Below are 17,347 nucleotides of genomic sequence, written 5' to 3' on the forward strand. Positions count from 1 at the left end.
TTGGGCAAACTCCCATGCCCCCTCGAGGACCCCAAAGAGGGTATAGAGCTGGTCCACTGTTCCACGACCGGGACGAAAACCACACTGCTCCTCCTCAATTCGAGGTTCGACTATCCGACGGACCCTCCTCTGCAGCACCCCTGAATAGACCTTACCGGGGAGGCTGAGGAGTGTGATCCCCCTGTAGTTGGAGCACACCCTCCGGTCCCCCTTTTTGAAGAGGGGTACCACCACCCCAGTCTGCCAGTCCAGGGGGACTGCCCCCGATGTCCACGCGATGCCGCAGAGGCGTGTCAACCAAGACAGCCCTACGGAATCCAGAGCCTTAAGGAACTCTGGGCGGACCTCATCCACCCCCGGGGCCTTGCCACCAAGGAGATTTTTAACCACCTCAGCGACCTCAGCCCCAGAGATAGGCGAGCCAGCACCAGCTACCCCAGACTCTGCTTCCTCATCAGAAGACGTGTTGGTGGGATTGAGGAGGTCTTCGAAGTATTCCCTCCACCGCCTCACAACGTCTCGAGTCGAGGTCAGCAGCCCCCCATCCCCACTGTACACAGTGTTGACGGAGCACTGCTTTCCCCTCCTGAGCCGCCGGATGGTGGACCAGAATCTCCTCGAAGCCGTCCGGAAGTCATTCTCCATGGCCTCTCCAAACTCCTCCCACGCCCGAGCTTTTGCCTTAGCGACCGCCGAAGCCGCGCTCCGCTTAGCCCGCCGATACCCATCAGCTGCCTCTGGAGTCCCACAGGCCAAAAAGGCCCGATAGGACTCCTTCTTCAGCTTGACGGCATCCCTTACTGTCGGTGTCCACCAACGAGTTCGGGGGTTACCGCCACGACAGGCACCGACGACCTTACGGCCACAGCTGCGGCTGGCCGCCTCGACAATAGAGGCACGGAACACAGCCCATTCAGACTCAATGTCCCCCGCCTCACCCGGGACTTGGTTGAAGCTCTGCCGGAGATGGGAGTTGAAACTCCTTCTGACAGGGGACTCTGCCAGACGTTCCCAGCAGACCCTCACAACACGCTTGGGCCTGCCAGGCCTGACCCGCATCCTCCCCCACCATCTGAGCCAACTCACCACCAGGTGGTGATCAGTTGACAGCTCCGCCCCTCTCTTCACCCGAGTGTCCAGGACATGCGGCCGCAAGTCCGACGACACGACTACAAAGTCGATCATCGAACTGCGGCCTAGAGTGTCCTGGTGCCAAGTGCACATGTGGACACTCTTATGTCTGAACAAGGTGTTCGTTATGGACAATCCATGACGAGCACAGAAGTCCAACAACAAAACACCACTCGGATTCAGATCAGGGGGGCCGTTCCTCCCAATCACGCCCCTCCAGGTCTCGCTGTCATTGCCCACATGAGCATTGAAGTCCCCCAGCAGAACGAGGGAGTCCCCAGAAGGAGTGCTCTCCAACACCCCCCCCCAAGGACTCCAAAAAGGGTGGGTACTCTGAACTGCTATTTGGTGCATAGGCACAAACAACAGTCAGGACCCGTCCCCCCACCCGAAGGCGGAGGGAGGCTACCCTTTCGTCCACCGGGGTAAACCCCAACGTACAGGCGCCAAGTTGGGGGGCAATGAGCAGGCCTACACCTGCTCAGCGCCTCTCACCGGGAGCAACTCCAGAATGGAAGAGGGTCCAGCCCCTCTCGAGGGCAGTTGTTCCAGAGCCCAAGCTATGCGTCGAGGTGAGTCCAACTATATCTAGCCAGGAACCGCTCAACCTCGCGCACCAGCTCAGGCTCCTTACCCGCCAGAGAGGTGACATTCCACGTCCCTAGAGCTAGCTTTTGCAGCCGAGGATCAGACCGCCAGGGTCCCCGCCTCTGGCAGCCGCCCAGCTCACAATGCACCCGACCCCTATGGCCCCTCCCGTAGGTGGTGAGCCCACGGGAGGAGAGGCCCATGTCTCCCTTTCGGGCTGAGCCCGACCGGGCCCCATGGGCAAAGGCCCGGCCACCAGGCGCTCGCCTCCGTGCCCCACCTCCAGGCCTGGCTCCAGAGGGGGGCCCCGGTGACCCACGTCCGGGCAAGGGAAACCTTGGTCCTTGTTTTTTCATCATCATAAGCGTTTTGTGAGCCACACTTAGTCTGGTCCCTCCCCTAGACACCTGTTTGCCATGGGTGACCCTACCAGGGGCATACGCCCCCGACAACATAGCTGCAAGGATCGTCAGGACACACAAACTCCTCCACCACGATAAGGTGGTGGCTCATGTCATAGATAACGGTGACAAATTTATTTAGTTGACGAACCTTTGTTGACGAGATGTTTGAGATTTCATTGACAAGAAGAAAATGTTCAAGGGCTGATTGTCTGACATTAAAATGCACGACATTTCTGCCTGTTGTGAGCGCAATCTGTCAGTCAGCAATGCTGCTGCACCTTGGCCACGCCCACCACCAGACGTGCAGCGCGAACACAGACAAGCAGTTTATTCATTCATAGATGAACCATGACGACAGCGTGGATGAAGGGTTTGGTGGAAGCCATGAAACGATATATGTACATATTTTAACTATAATCCATCATAATTTCTCTGGCAGACCAGGTCAAGTTGAGCATGTGTTCTCATCCTTTGCTCATATTTTGGACATGTGTGTGTTCAGGGTGGAGTTTTACACTTCAGAAAATTCTCAGAAATAAAACCACAGTTACCAAAGTCAGGATGTTGTTGCTCTTTGCTTTTTAGGAGAAACTGATTCCACAGTTAGAACTTTATCTGTGTAAAGCATCACCCTAAGAAGATCAGAAAGTATCTGCTGTTGGTTGGAAACCTTCTAAGTCTAAAAACATTCCTTTTAATTTAGTAATTATTGATGAAATTAACCAAACAACAAGCTCACAATGTGTTGTTATATGTTGAACTTATAGAGCTGCTATTTTCTTGTGTGACATGTTTGTATGATGAAGTCGGGCATCAATAAATGAAAAAGCTGAAATATAGAAATAAAAGTTTCTGCCCAACAGCAGTTAAGTAACACGGCAGCATTTCATCCCTGTTGATGGTAAAGTCTCGGCTAAAGCTGTCGGTCTGGTAAAGGATCTGGTTATTATGTAAAAGCATTAAGGTTAACTTGTTTTATGAATTACTTGTTATAACCTGTCGACCTTGATTCCACTTTTTAATACGTATTATTGACCTAAATTAATTTGTTAAAAGATTAATACTTTTTTTGAGTTTTCATTGACTGAAAATATCAAACTTAGACATGACTAAAATGTGACTAAAACTAAGAATTTTCATCCTGAAGATTAAAACTAAGACTAAAACTGAGATGCCTGCCAAAAACAACACTGCTTTCAAAGCAAAAGAGGCCCAACAGAACTAATCAGGTGAACATGTTTTGGGCCTTTTTTGTAAGTTGATTACTTAAATATGTAAATTTATCATGCCACCCTAACATAGGTGCAAGAGGATCCTACAGTTGATAGGAATATGCATTTTCAATGTGACTAATGTCTCCACTCCTCTCTCCAACATGTTTTTTTATATTGTCTTTATTTTGTAGATGAGGATTCTGATGTGTCGCTGGAGAAGATCCTGTTTTTTTCCACTGGCCTGAAATCCTTTCCTCCACTTGATCTGAGGCTCAGTCCAACTCTTTGCTTTCTTCATGATGCTGAGGACAGTGGGAAGCTTTCCAGCTACCCAAAAGCAAACAAATGCACAAACCAGCTGTACCTTCCCACAGTTCACAAAACATATCATGAATTCAAAAACCACATGGTTTTTGGTATTTGTGCAAGTGCAGGGTTTGCACTACCATAGTGGTGTTGGTCTGTTGCTCCGTTGTTCTGGGTTTTAGTGATGCTGAATTTAAAAGTTCATGTCATATGTTTGTGCACTGTTAGCATCTGTATTATGACAGCCTACCCTTGAAAGTAACTGTTTGGCTCCAGTATAGAAAGTATCTCCTGCCCACTACTTAAGCACTTTTTTTGTTACTAATGCAGAGCAGAGTTAATCTATTCCTTAAATAAAATTCTTTTTACAAATCGTCTTTGGTGTCTTTCAATCTTGTGTATAGTTGTGGCACTGCATGTATATTGCTGTTTTCATGCCTTTTGGTTTACACAATCAGCCCTTATTGAAGACTGCATATTGCTGAATGGGTGAATTTCTAAAATAATCTGAATGTTATGTGTTATAGGGGTAGGTAGTCACAAATGATTAATTTTTAGATTAATATATTTTGAAATGAAATGCAGTGTCATAATACTTTAATAGTTGGTGGTTTTGACCGGATGGAAGCTGTTACCTGCAGTGACCAGTCTTTACTGACCTGTGCCAAGCCCACTGCGGAAGGCTCAATGGAAAATGTAGAGCAGGGCATGTAGTGGAGTCCTTGTCATGTCACAGTGTCTTGGGTCTTCTTTGTAGTGGGATGTTATTTGTGGTAAGTAATTTTTAGGTCTGAGCTCTTCAGATAAAAGTAAATTATAAATAAGGTGGTGATCAAGTCCTCAGGAAGTCCAGCTCTGTCCAGGGCTGTTCTCTGGACTCAGTGGGGGACGTAGGTGACAAAGGGTCCTGTCAAAACTGACCTCCACTGACTGACTGTCCAGCTTCAGTGACAGACTGATCCATCCTCGCTGTGCATATGAGAGATACCGCAGGCCTTTCCTCCCTGCTGCTGTCAGATTTTACAATGACCACATGGAAAATGTTTACACATTTATATACATGTTTATGTACATATTTATCTACTGTACATACTCACCCTGTCAGACCAGATTCTGCACGTTTTATGTGTGTGTGTGTGTGGTCTTTATTAAAATCACCTGTGTGCTTCTGCCTGCTGCAACAAAGTAATTACCCCACTGAGAGACTAGTAAAGGTTTCTTATTATTACTCCAGTAACGTAAATTAGGTAAAACATCTACAAACTGCGGCTGTTGGGGGCGGAGAAGTTTTTAACAGACTCACTGTGTTGTACAGCGACACCTAGTCACAGTTAAAATGCAGCTTATCTATACTCTTTGTCCAGCTTACAAAGTGTATAACGAGTCTTGCTCCATATTGCATTTTTCTATGATGTGATCACTTGGCACAAATATTCACATCCTTAACCCTCACTAACAGCAACAGTGTTTAGGAGAAGGGATGTATGTTTAATGGAAGTACTTTATTGATCCCCAAAGGGAAATGAGAAAATCAGCAAATAAACCCGTAGTGTATGTTAACTAAATATGTGGACATCACTCTTATTATTATTGAAGTCTTAAATAAAATGTAGAGCTGCAAACAAATATTATTCAACTACCCTGCCTGAAACTGAAAAAAAAAAACCCACTTAGCTCTGGCTTTTCTGCTTAAGTACAATAAACACTAAAGCTAAAGAAAGACACTTTTTAAAATTTTATTTATTTATTTGTTTTCTTTTACCAGGTAGTCACACATGCCTTCTGTTGAAGGGGCTTGAAAAGTCGGTGACTGTTATTATTTTATTAGTAGCTACTGCACAATCGCTTAAGGATGTGTCCAATCCAGTGGTTGAGGACTCTAGGCATGCTAGTCGTTAGCCCCTCCAATGCTAACGCCAGCATATCCGTGCTAATGGATAGCAAAGGGAGTATACAATCCAGTGGGTGACCAGCCTAGGCATGTTAGTCGTTAGCCTCTCCAATGCTAACGCCAGCATATCCGTGCTAATGGATAGCAAAGGGAGTATACAATCCAGTGGGTGACCAGCCTAGGCATGTTAGTCGTTAGCCTCTCCAATGCTAATGCCAGCATATCCGTGCTAATGGATAGCAAAGGGAGTATACAATCCAGTGGGTGACCAGCCTAGGCATGCTAGTCGTTAGCCTCTCCAATGCTAACGCCAGCATATCCGTGCTAATGGATAGCAAAGGGAGTATACAATCCAGTGGGTAACCAGCCTAGGCATGTTAGTCGTTAGCCTCTCCAATGCTAACGCCAGCATATCCGTGCTAATGTATAGCAAAGGGAGTATACAATCCAGTGGGTGACCAGCCTAGGCATGTTAGTTGTTAGCCTCTCCAATGCTAACGCCAGCATATCCGTGCTAATGGATAGCAAAGGGAGTATACAATCCAGTGGGTGACCAGCCTAGGCATGTTAGTCGTTAGCCTCTCCAATGCTAACGCCAGCATGTCCGTGCTAATGGATAGCAAAGGGAGTATACAATCCAGTGGGTGACCAGCCTAGGCATGTTAGTCGTTAGCCTCTCCAATGCTAACGCCAGCATATCCGTGCTAATGTATAGCAAAGGGAGTATACAATCCAGTGGGTAACCAGCCTAGGCATGTTAGTCGTTAGCCTCTCCAATGCTAACGCCAGCATATCCGTGCTAATGTATAGCAAAGGGAGTATACAATCCAGTGGGTGACCAGCCTAGGCATGTTAGTCGTTAGCCTCTCCAATGCTAACGCCAGCATATCCGTGCTAATGGATAGCAAAGGGAGTATACAATCCAGTGGGTGACCAGCCTAGGCATGTTAGTCGTTAGTCTCTCCAGTGCTAACGCCAGCATATCCGTGCTAATGGATAGCAAAGGGAGTATACAGTCCAGTGGGTGACCAGCCTAGGCATGCTAGTCGTTAGCCTCTCCAATGCTAACGCACATCGCGGACAACAGATGATCCAATGAGTTGCCGAGCTCGACACAAAAATTACCGCCTAAGTAAAGTGAGTAGTCGCCTTCTCATTTGTCAGCTCCGGCCGCTCAGTCACTAGTGCGGGCCTATCAGTAATCAGATCAGTAGGTGGCTTCGGATTGGATGTAGCCTCCTGCTACAAGGATATAGCCGCCGCTGGGTGCGCGATAGTCTTAATTTTGGCCCCGCTCCTGCGCCATACACATACTACTATACGCTCACACACATGCTACTATACTCTAACACACATACAACTATACGTACACACTTGCTAATATATTCTCACACATACTACTATACTCTCACACACATGCTAATATATTCTCACACACATACTACTATACTCACACACATGCTACTATACTCTAACACACATACAACTATACTCACACACACCTGCTACTATACTCTCACACACATACTACTATACTCTCAAACACCTACTAACATACTCGCACACACCTGCTACTATACTCTCAAACACATACTACAATACTCACACACACATACTACTATAATTTCGCACACCTACTACTATACTCTCCCACACATGCTACTATACTCTCACACACATACTACTATACTCTCACACACCTGCTACTATACTCTCACACACATACTACTATACTCACACACACATACTACTATACTCTCACATACCTGCTACTATACTCTCACACACATACTACTATACTCTCACACACCTACTACTATACTCTCACACATATGCTCCTATACTCACACACACATACTACTATAATCTCACACACATACTACTATACTCTCACACACCTACTACTATACTCTCACACACATACTACTATACTCACACACATATACTACTATAATCTCACACACATACTACTATACTCTCACACACATGCTACTATACTCTCACACACATACTACTATACTCTCACACACCTACTACTATACTCTCACACACCTGCTACTATACTCTCACACACATACTACTATACTCACACACACATACTACTATACTCTCACACACCTACTATTATACTCTCACACACCTACTACTATACTCTCACACACATGCTACTATACTAATAATAATAATATTAATACATTTTATTTACAAAAGCTCCTTTAATATCACCCAAGGACACTGTACAAAAGACCATTAAAATGGTTAAAAACAATATGTACAAAACAAAACAAAACGGAACAGAGAACAACATAAAGATGGGGAGTGTGTGACTAGATGACGTAGGACTGTCTGAACAAATATGTTTTCAGTTGTGATATGAAGAGTGGAAGACAGTCTATGGTATGGATATCAGGGGGAAGAGAGTTCCAGAGATGGGGAGCAGAGCGGCTGAATGCTCGGCTCCCCATAGTGATGAGACGGGCAGGGGGGACAAGGAGCTGGAGAGAGGGGAGGAGGAGTGCAAACAAAAAAAAAAAAAAAAATGACAGGAGTAGCAATGTGCAGGAGATCAGATATATATGGTGGGGCCAGATTGTGGAGTGCTTTAAATGTAAGGAGGAGAATTTTGAAGTTAATTCTTTGTTTTATGAGGAGCCACTGAAGTTGTTGCAAGATGGGGGTGATGTGGTGAGTATTAGGGGTCTGTGTAATTATACATGCTGCAGAGTTTTGGAGAAGCTGTAGTTTCTGGAGGGATTTGTTGGGGAGACCAAACAGAAGTGAGTTGCAGTAGTCAATCCGGGAGGTAACAAGATGTGGACGAGGATGGCAGTGGTGTGGGGGGTGAGAGAGGGGCGGAGACGAGAAATGTTTCTCAAGTGAAAATATACAGACTGGGTGATACTGTTAATGTGGGAGTGAAAGGAAAGAGTGCTGTCGAGGACGACACCCAGACCCTTTACTTGAGGGGAGGGAAGGACAGGTGAGTTGTTTATGGAAATGGGAAAACTGTTGGATTTGGAGAGAGTGGGGGGCGTGCTACCAGGAGGACTTCTGTTTTAGAAATGTTGAGTTTGAGGAAGTTGGATAAAAACCAAGAATGAATTTCTTGTAGACAGGTGGTAAGGGAGGCTGGTGGAAGTGAAGAGGATGGTTTGGTAGAGAGGTTGAGCTGGGTGTCGTCCGCGTTGCCATGAAAATTAATATTGTGTGGAAGATGAAACCAAGCAGAAGAATGTAGATAATGAAAAGGAGGGTCCCCAGGACTGAGCCCTGGGGCACACCAGCAGAGACAGGACAGAGTTTGAATCATGGGATTTTAGTCGAATGAATTGTGTGCGGCCAGAAAGGTAAGAAGGGAACCAGGTGAGGGGGATGTGAGTGATGCCAATTAATGATAGTCTGTCAAGGAGAATGCTGTGAGAGATGGTGTTGAATGCTGCGGTGAGGTCAAGAAGGATGAGAATGGATAGTAAACCTGAATCTGAAGCTATGAGAAGGTTGTTGGAGATTTTGAGGAGTGCTGTTTCAGTACTGTGAAGGGGATGGAAACCAGATTGAAACTGCTCATAAATATTTTTAGTGATAAGATGGTTATGAAGTTGAGAAGCAACAGACTTTTCAAGGATTGTGGACATGAAGGGTAAATTGGAAATCGGACGAAGGTTATTGAAATTAGTGGGGTCCAAGCCAGGTTTTTTCAAGATAGGTGTGTGACTGTAGCGGTTTTGAGTGCAAGAGGGACAGTTCCAGAAATTAGGGAGGAGTGAATGATGTTGGTGATGAGGGGAGAAAGTGGGGAGAGGCAGGTCTTAACAAGAGCTGTAAGGATTGGATCGAGCTGACAGGTAGAGGGTTTGGATTTGAGGATAAATTCAGAGATGGCTTGGACGGAGGGAGAATAAAACTGGAGAATGTGGTTATGGGGGATGAGTAGGGGGCGAAGTACACTCATGAGACTGCAGCTCCCCACGAGGCCAGATGTTGGTGAATGTCAGAGATTTTGGAGACAAAGAAAGACATGAGTGAGTTACAGAAGTCAGTGGATTGCATGTGGTGGGGAAGGGAGTCAGGCAGCTTTGTAATATTGGTGAGGAGAGAGAAGAGAGTTCTGGAGTTGTGTTGATTGGACTGAATGACACCAGAGTAATAAGCAGATTTTGCTAAGGAGAGACTGTCCTTGTATAGCATTACATGATTATTGTTCATTTCTTTGTGTGAGTCCAGTTTTGTTATAGAGTCGTTCCAGTTGTCGGCCTTGGGATTTAAGCAGACGGAGGGCAGGAGTAAACCAGGGTGCACAGCGGGTGGAGGAGACGGATCTGATTTTCAGTGGCGGATGAGTATTCAGAAGAGTATGGAGATTGTTGTTATAGTGGGAAACCAGGTCTTCAGGTGAGCAGTTGGCATGTGGACTGGGAAAATTGATAATTTCAGAAGAAATGGTCTCAATGTTAATGTCCTTAACACTACGGGATGAAAGTATTGAGTCTATGGTCAGTGTAAGGCAGTGTATGAGGTTTACAGTCGATGGCAGTGATACCAGAGCAGCAGACTAAATCCAAGTTATATTAAAGTCACCAAGAATAATTGAGTTTGAAGTTAGAGATGAGAAAAGTGTCAGGAGGTTAGAGAAGTCATTTAAAAAGTCCTTGTTATGTTTTGGAGGACGGTAGATTGTAGGACAATCGTAGGAGAGGGTCCAGGCAACAGTGAGACAGAGTACTCGAACAAGGAGAACACGGGAGCAGCAGGAACGACTTTCCAACGCTGCCGTGTAACATGGCGAGACCTCCGCCCGCGGAGCTGACTCGTTGAGCGAGGCAGTCATTTGGCTGCTGCCAAGTTTCAGTCAGGCACAAGAAGTCTAGCTTTCCATCCACAAGAACATCTTGGATCAGATGTCCTTTACTGCTGAGAGAGTGGATGTTAAGGAGGCCGAAGCTGTCAGTGGTGGAATTGTTCTTGGCCGCAAAGTAAGCCGACCTAAGCAGGCTGGCCAGGACAATGTGATTAACACCCCGGCCAGCATTACAGGGATGACGGCGAGTAGTGGGCCAGATCGATTTTATGGAGTAGGAGTCATTGTACTGGAGCTTACCGCATGATCCACGGTGAATGTATCTCCAACGGGGCTCAAAGGCGATGTCCGGGTGGATGTCAAGACCAGGTGGTGGCTGCGGAGTGCAGATGTGGCGTTGAAGTTTTAAAAGTTCAGCAGCAGAATACTGGAGGAGTTTACATGCTTGCAGGTGGACAAGAGACACAAGAAGCCAGCCGACTACAAACCGTTTGGTCTGGAGAATCCACATCGCTTTTAGGAGGGAAAACAAGCGAGCCAGAGGTCCCAGGTAAGAATTCGTCTGAAAATTAGCCACAGGTAGTTTTGCCTACAGAAAGCCAACGTCGGTATCTTATGAAGACCGATAATTCCGTAGTTGCCGGCCAATAACACCATCAACTGCTGTCCAAACAACGTTTTGCTTTATTTATATTTTTAATTTTACTGGTGAGCAGTGGTGACAGACATGCCAGCACTCACTCAACCGAAAGTTACCCTTACAAAATGCTCTTACACACATGCTGCTATACTCACACACACGTTACTATACTCACATACACATGCTACTATACTCTCAAACAAAATAGTATACTCTCTCATAAGTACTTGTATAGTCTCTGGCATACATAACCATGCTCTCACACACACTCTGAGCCAAAAATCATATTCATGCATATTCACAACTTTTCTTTCTTACAAATACAAAAATGGTAAATGGTCCGTATTTATATAGCGCTTTTCTGTACCTGGGATGATACCCAAAGCGCTTTACATTATACATCACATTCACCCATTCACACACACTGATGGCGGAAGCTGCCATGCAAGGCTCTCGACCACGACCCATCAGAGGCAATTAGGGGTCCGGCGTCTTGCCCAAGGACACCTCGACATGAACTCGACTTGGCCGAGGATCGAACCGGCAACCCTTGGGTTACAAGACGACCGCTCTACCTTGCTGAGCCACGCCGCCCCACAACTGTTCTTACTTACAAATTATATGATTCTCTCATGCATACTCCATAGCTTTCTATAAAGCAGGATATGCAAGATGGAATAATGCTCTATATGACAAAGAATTATGGTTACTGAGAACACAGTAATCTGTGTAAAAAATTATGATAGTGGAGGCGAAAAACACTGAATGTGAATTTGTATCACAATGAGTGTGCAAGAGTGTTAAATTATATATGCAAGCCAATATAAGTGAATATGAGAAAGAATGAGGGAACATGTGAAAATAAAGACTATAAAGATTATCATTGTCTCAGCAAGAGATAATAATTGTGTGTAAAAAGGTTTGATGGTTTATAGAATAGAAGAGAAATACTTTATTAATCCCTTCAGAGAGCCCTCAGGGAAATTTGTGTACCAGGAGCAATACAACACCAACAGTAAAGCAGGACAAGCACAAGACACAATATATACAAGTACAAAGCAAATAGAGGCAAATAGAATGCAATAAATAGAACAATAATAACAATAAGATATATATATGGTAGGGAATGGTGTTATGTGTGATTGAGTATTATTTTAAAGGAAGTTACGTTAATCAATAAGGAAGATTACTTAAATCTTCACTTCCTGATTGGTTAACGCCTCTAAAAAACAAATATTCCACCTAAGTTTAGTACTGCTAGCTAAATTTGAGCTACAGGCAACTCTCCTTCCAAGGACAATTTTACAGCCTTATATGACCAGTGATAGATAACAATGAGACTACTACTTATTTTTCTCCCTTTTCAATGTCCATTTATTTTTGTGAAAGGAAATGGTAATGAGGCTGACATTTTTACTCATGCACTGAGATGTGTTCATGACATTGTGAGGGAAACTGACAGTGGTGGACATAACAACATGTTCATGGACAGATTATTCAGTGAGCTAACTGGATATACAAGGACAATTTCTGTCTTTTTCTCAATTAGTCATCAACTTGAAAGGGTTAACAATCAAAGTGTAGGATGCGCTGTTTGCATGTTTTTTTTCCATAATGAATTCATATGTAAGTTTTAGACCTGTGGAAATGAGACACAGAGATTTTTTTAGCCCAGCAGTGAGAACTGGTCATCCGGGTCGTCCCGAATACAGTAAACAACATGATCAGATTACGTACTGTTTATCTCTGGGAATGACTTGGCAAAGAATAGCTGAATGCTTTGGAATCAGCAGGAGGAACATTGTACAGGCACAGACAGCAGCTTCAAATTAGACCACTAACCTATGCAGAAATGTCTGATGAAGAACTGGCAGATGGTGAATGGTATGTAGGAGGTCTTTGAACCTGCAACATCAGAATACAGCGCAGGCATGTGAGACGTTGCCTGCAACAGCTTGATCCAATTGGACGGGCCTTCCGACGCCGCCATGTGATTTCTCGAAGAATTTTCAACGTTCAAACTCCAAATCAGTTACGGTAAGTATTTTGTAATATTTCAAAAAAGTTGTTTTTTTTTTTGACAATGGAATAAATTGTTATGGCAGTAGTACATAAGGCACAGATGTTCTACTGAAGTAAAGATCACAATGTACAAATACACTATTCAAATTCAAAATAAAACAGTACTCAGGTATGAGCACAAATTATGCAGTAGTAAAATCCTCATGTTAAGTATAAAAAGAATATTAAGAATTAATAGGCTGCAAACACCAAAAGGTGTGCTAACTGCAATACTTTAATAAAGTATTTAGTGTGGTACTATCACTGCTACTCTTGTAGTTTACAGCAGCAAACTACAATAAATACACAAAGGACAAACAAAGACCAAAAATAAGAAAGTCTTTCATTTAAATTGTAAAAGTTGTTGGAACCAAGTATTTCTTTAGTAAATTTAGCCTGATTTTCATATTTTATTCTATTTCCCCCTTATCTCGCAAGCAATTGGCTGTAAACACACGATACAAGACTAAAGAATATTTCATGAGCCAAGCATCTGTTAATAAAGCAGGTACTACACAGGTCAGAAAAATCACCAAGTATTCTTTTTTTTCAAAACTGTTTAGTTTTTCAATCCTAAAGTCACTGTACAGCAAATTTATTCAAAAATGCTTTCTATTCCAATTGTAAAACTTTAAAATATTTCTACAAAAATGCACATGGCTGGCATTTAGAACCAGATTAAAATAAGTATTAATGAACCATAGCAATTCTTTTCAGGTATGGCAAACAAAAGGTTTAGACTCTTAATAAAAAGTAAAAAAAAAACAAACAAAAAAAAAACACTCGAGTGGAATACGTAGGGATCAATCCCCATAATAAATGTTCCCATGTTTTTAATGGACTATGATATAAACTTGCTTTCTACCACATGGTTATACCTTTGTAATTTTTCTTGCAGCGTTGCTGGGCAGTAGGCTGTGTTCTGAAGCCTGCAAACCTTGGACAACAGTGCTAATTAAAGTAAAATAAATTGTGATGCTTCTTTTTACAGGCATGTTCACAGTTTTGGACTGCCCCTAAGGGTACGCTGTGACCATGGCATGGAGAACACAGAAGTTACTCGGTATATGTTGGATAGACGGGGCTTGAACAGAGGCAGGGTCATTACCAGGCACAGTGTCCACAACTAGAGGATTGAATGTCTGTGGGTGGAGCTAAATAGAATTGTTTCATTCTACTTCAGTAACCTCTGTAGCTTCATGGAAAAATAAGGCATACTAGATACATTTGTTTTGCTTACACTACATCTACCTACCAAGAGTACAGAGGGCAACTGCAGAGTTCTGAAATCAGTGGAACCACCATGGATTATCTACACAGGGACGACAAACACCTCTTCAACTGTGGCAGAGGGGGTTCTTAACGGTATCAGTACTGGTGCAATTCAGGACATTTTTGCAGGGAATTGGGGCTTGGAAATCAGTGAAAACATTCCTCTACAAGTAGAGACTGAAAACAATATTGTTATTCCAGTTAATGAGTTTATTGTAAATCCAAGAGTTATGAACAGAATTCAATATACTGTAGATCCACTGACAGAGGATGGAAACCATGGTGTTATATTATTTTTAGGCCTGGTAAATTTTCAGAAACAACAGTAACTGATTAAGTCGCTAATGGACTAAAACATTGTGGCATTTTTTTTTAAACAGCTTGACTGATATACTGATAAACAATCTGTCTTAAGAAATTATGGAACAAACATTTGATTTCTTTAGAACCACTATTTTAATTTTTTAAGTGAAAAAATTTTTAAATGCAAAAAAAAAAAAAGAAAAAAAGACCATATGAATCTTCTGGCTTATTGCTTAAAAAAACAACACAGCAACACTGTGGTAAATAATAGTTTGCATGAAAATCCAGATGTTTCTGTTCGTAGTAAAGTAAAAAACAGGCACTTGTACGTATTATTGTCTTCCAAAATCTTGTGTGTTACCTAATGCAAAGTCCATACTCTCTCTGAAATCCTCATATGCATCAAGGAGTGGCAGCTTAAGGCAATTGATGCAAGTGTTTGCCAAAGACAAATGGTGTCCAGGGGTGACTGAGTGACCATGCAAGAAATCAATTGATGGCCCAAGGAAAAAGCCAACCGGTGGGATGACAGTTGCACCCGTTCCAAAGTCAGGATTTTGCCAAGCTTTGATGGTCGCATTTGTTCTACAACAAAGACAAAGCACAAGCAAAACCTATGGAAAAAATGTAACCTCCTGTAATTTACCATCAAATCTCAAGTAACACAAGAAAAACATCTAAAAGACAACTATGAACAAACATGTTATAATGGCAAGTGAAATAAAACAGACAGCCGGATGTTGAAAAGGCGATCCATCATCCATCCAGTGAGAGGCGATGGCTCATAACACATTAAGGTCTGAAACTATCTGGATACATTCTGATAGCATCCAGAACACAGTATCTTCAGCCCCTCCACAAATCTATAAAAACAAGACACACAAGAAAACCAAAAACATACACACACACACACACACACACACAAACACACATATTTTATGGAGAGATATGAACAACTCCTCGCCTATGCAAATTAACAATTACAATTGAGTTTAGTCCAAAATCTAGCAGCTAGCAATAATTTTATAAAAAAGCAAGATTGAAAACTTTAAAATGACTACTGGTTGTATTCTTTGTAAACCTAAATAAAAATATTCACTGTCTACAAAAAGTTAATTTTATAATAGAACATAAGAAGTTGACACCAAAAATAGTTTTTCACATCATAAAAAACATTTAAAAATATTACCAATTTCATTTCTTGTCAGCAGTATTTTACAAACCTTTCAAATGCTCCACTGACTTGGTGGACCACTTGAAACATGAGAATATCTTGAACCATCAAGTACTTGTCCTCAGTGGTCTGAGACACCCAGCATTTGCCAGGTAGTCCTGCATTGGCTCAATGGCTTGAATCAGGCCATCCAAATGTGTACATTCTGACACCTGAAAATGCAACAATACAGAAAAATCATTAAATAATTTGGCAACTCAAAATGCAGCTCCTTCAAAAGTGTTATGGTAAAAAAAATAAAAAATAAAGTAAACTTTAACAGAGCAGCTCATCATTTTGTTAAATGCTGGGGGTTAGGTGTTGCTCAATCATTCACATTGCAGGAGATTGGATCTAAGCTATACATTGGGATATTCTTTTGTTTGTTCAACATAGAAACTCCCAAACAGTGTTAACTATAGCAGAACATTCAGGATATTGAAAAGCTCATGAACATGACTGGAAAAGGTTATTTTAAGAGGAAGAAAATAAACTGGCAGCGAGTGTTTTTTTTTCCTTTTTAACCTTTTCATAGAGGTCTGCATCAGCTATATCTTCCAACACAGGCTTCACTGAGGAACATCCACCAACTAGATGAGAATACAATGTTGGTGAAATTAATCCTGGTGGAGGACCGCCATGGACACGACTTACAGCAATAGCCCGGCCAGCAATAAACTTTCGATCGCATGGAAAACAAAACACAGGATCAGTAGAAATGGTAGAAAAGCCAGGGAAAAAACTGAGGTTTGGAAAAACAAATATGACAAAAAATTTAAATGAAAACAAAATATACCGAAACTGTCCAAAGCCAAGTTCAATTTGCCTTCTCTTCCTTCAAACATTGGTGACTGTGCAAGAGCTTCCAAAAGCAAACGCAAGGATTTCCTTCTAGGGCCACCAAGGTCCACAGCCTCTTCATCCATTCCCAGGTCATCTGAAAACTTTATGGACATCTGGTACATGGGATTATAGGATAGTCGTTTGAAGCCTCGTTGAGCACCATCCAGTACCGAAGACCTGTTAATGAATCTGCATCTTTGGTTAGTGTCAATTTGGGATGCCAGACTAAGAAGGACTTCCTGTGCTGACTTCATGTTTGGCTGTTCAGATGCCCTGTTGAAAGGTAAAAAAATGTTAGTGTTTGGACACATGATGAATGTAAGCATGTTTACTCATCTGTCTCGTGCCACGGCTGCTGCCTCAAGCTGCCTGATCCTGTTTGGACGGCTTGTACTGGAATACATTTCATTGTACTTGTGTCCTGCACTTGTATAATGACAAATAAACAATCTTGAGTCTTGAGATAAGCATACGGTAATTTGCAAATCTTAGCACAATGCTAGTTTATTTACATTTTGCTTCAGAGAAGTCAGCCGTAATTCTCCATCTTTCTAAAGCTGTTTTTCTCTGAACATTTTTTCTTTTTCCCACATTTTCATTCCAGCCTTTCTATCTGACCACTTTCAGAGAAATGTGTTTTATTTGTTAAGCCACTCAACTATGAATCTTTCAGGCTGCAAAGA

The sequence above is a fragment of the Melanotaenia boesemani genome, chromosome 1 (assembly GCF_017639745.1).
Source record: "Melanotaenia boesemani isolate fMelBoe1 chromosome 1, fMelBoe1.pri, whole genome shotgun sequence".
Classification (NCBI taxonomy): domain Eukaryota; kingdom Metazoa; phylum Chordata; class Actinopteri; order Atheriniformes; family Melanotaeniidae; genus Melanotaenia; species Melanotaenia boesemani.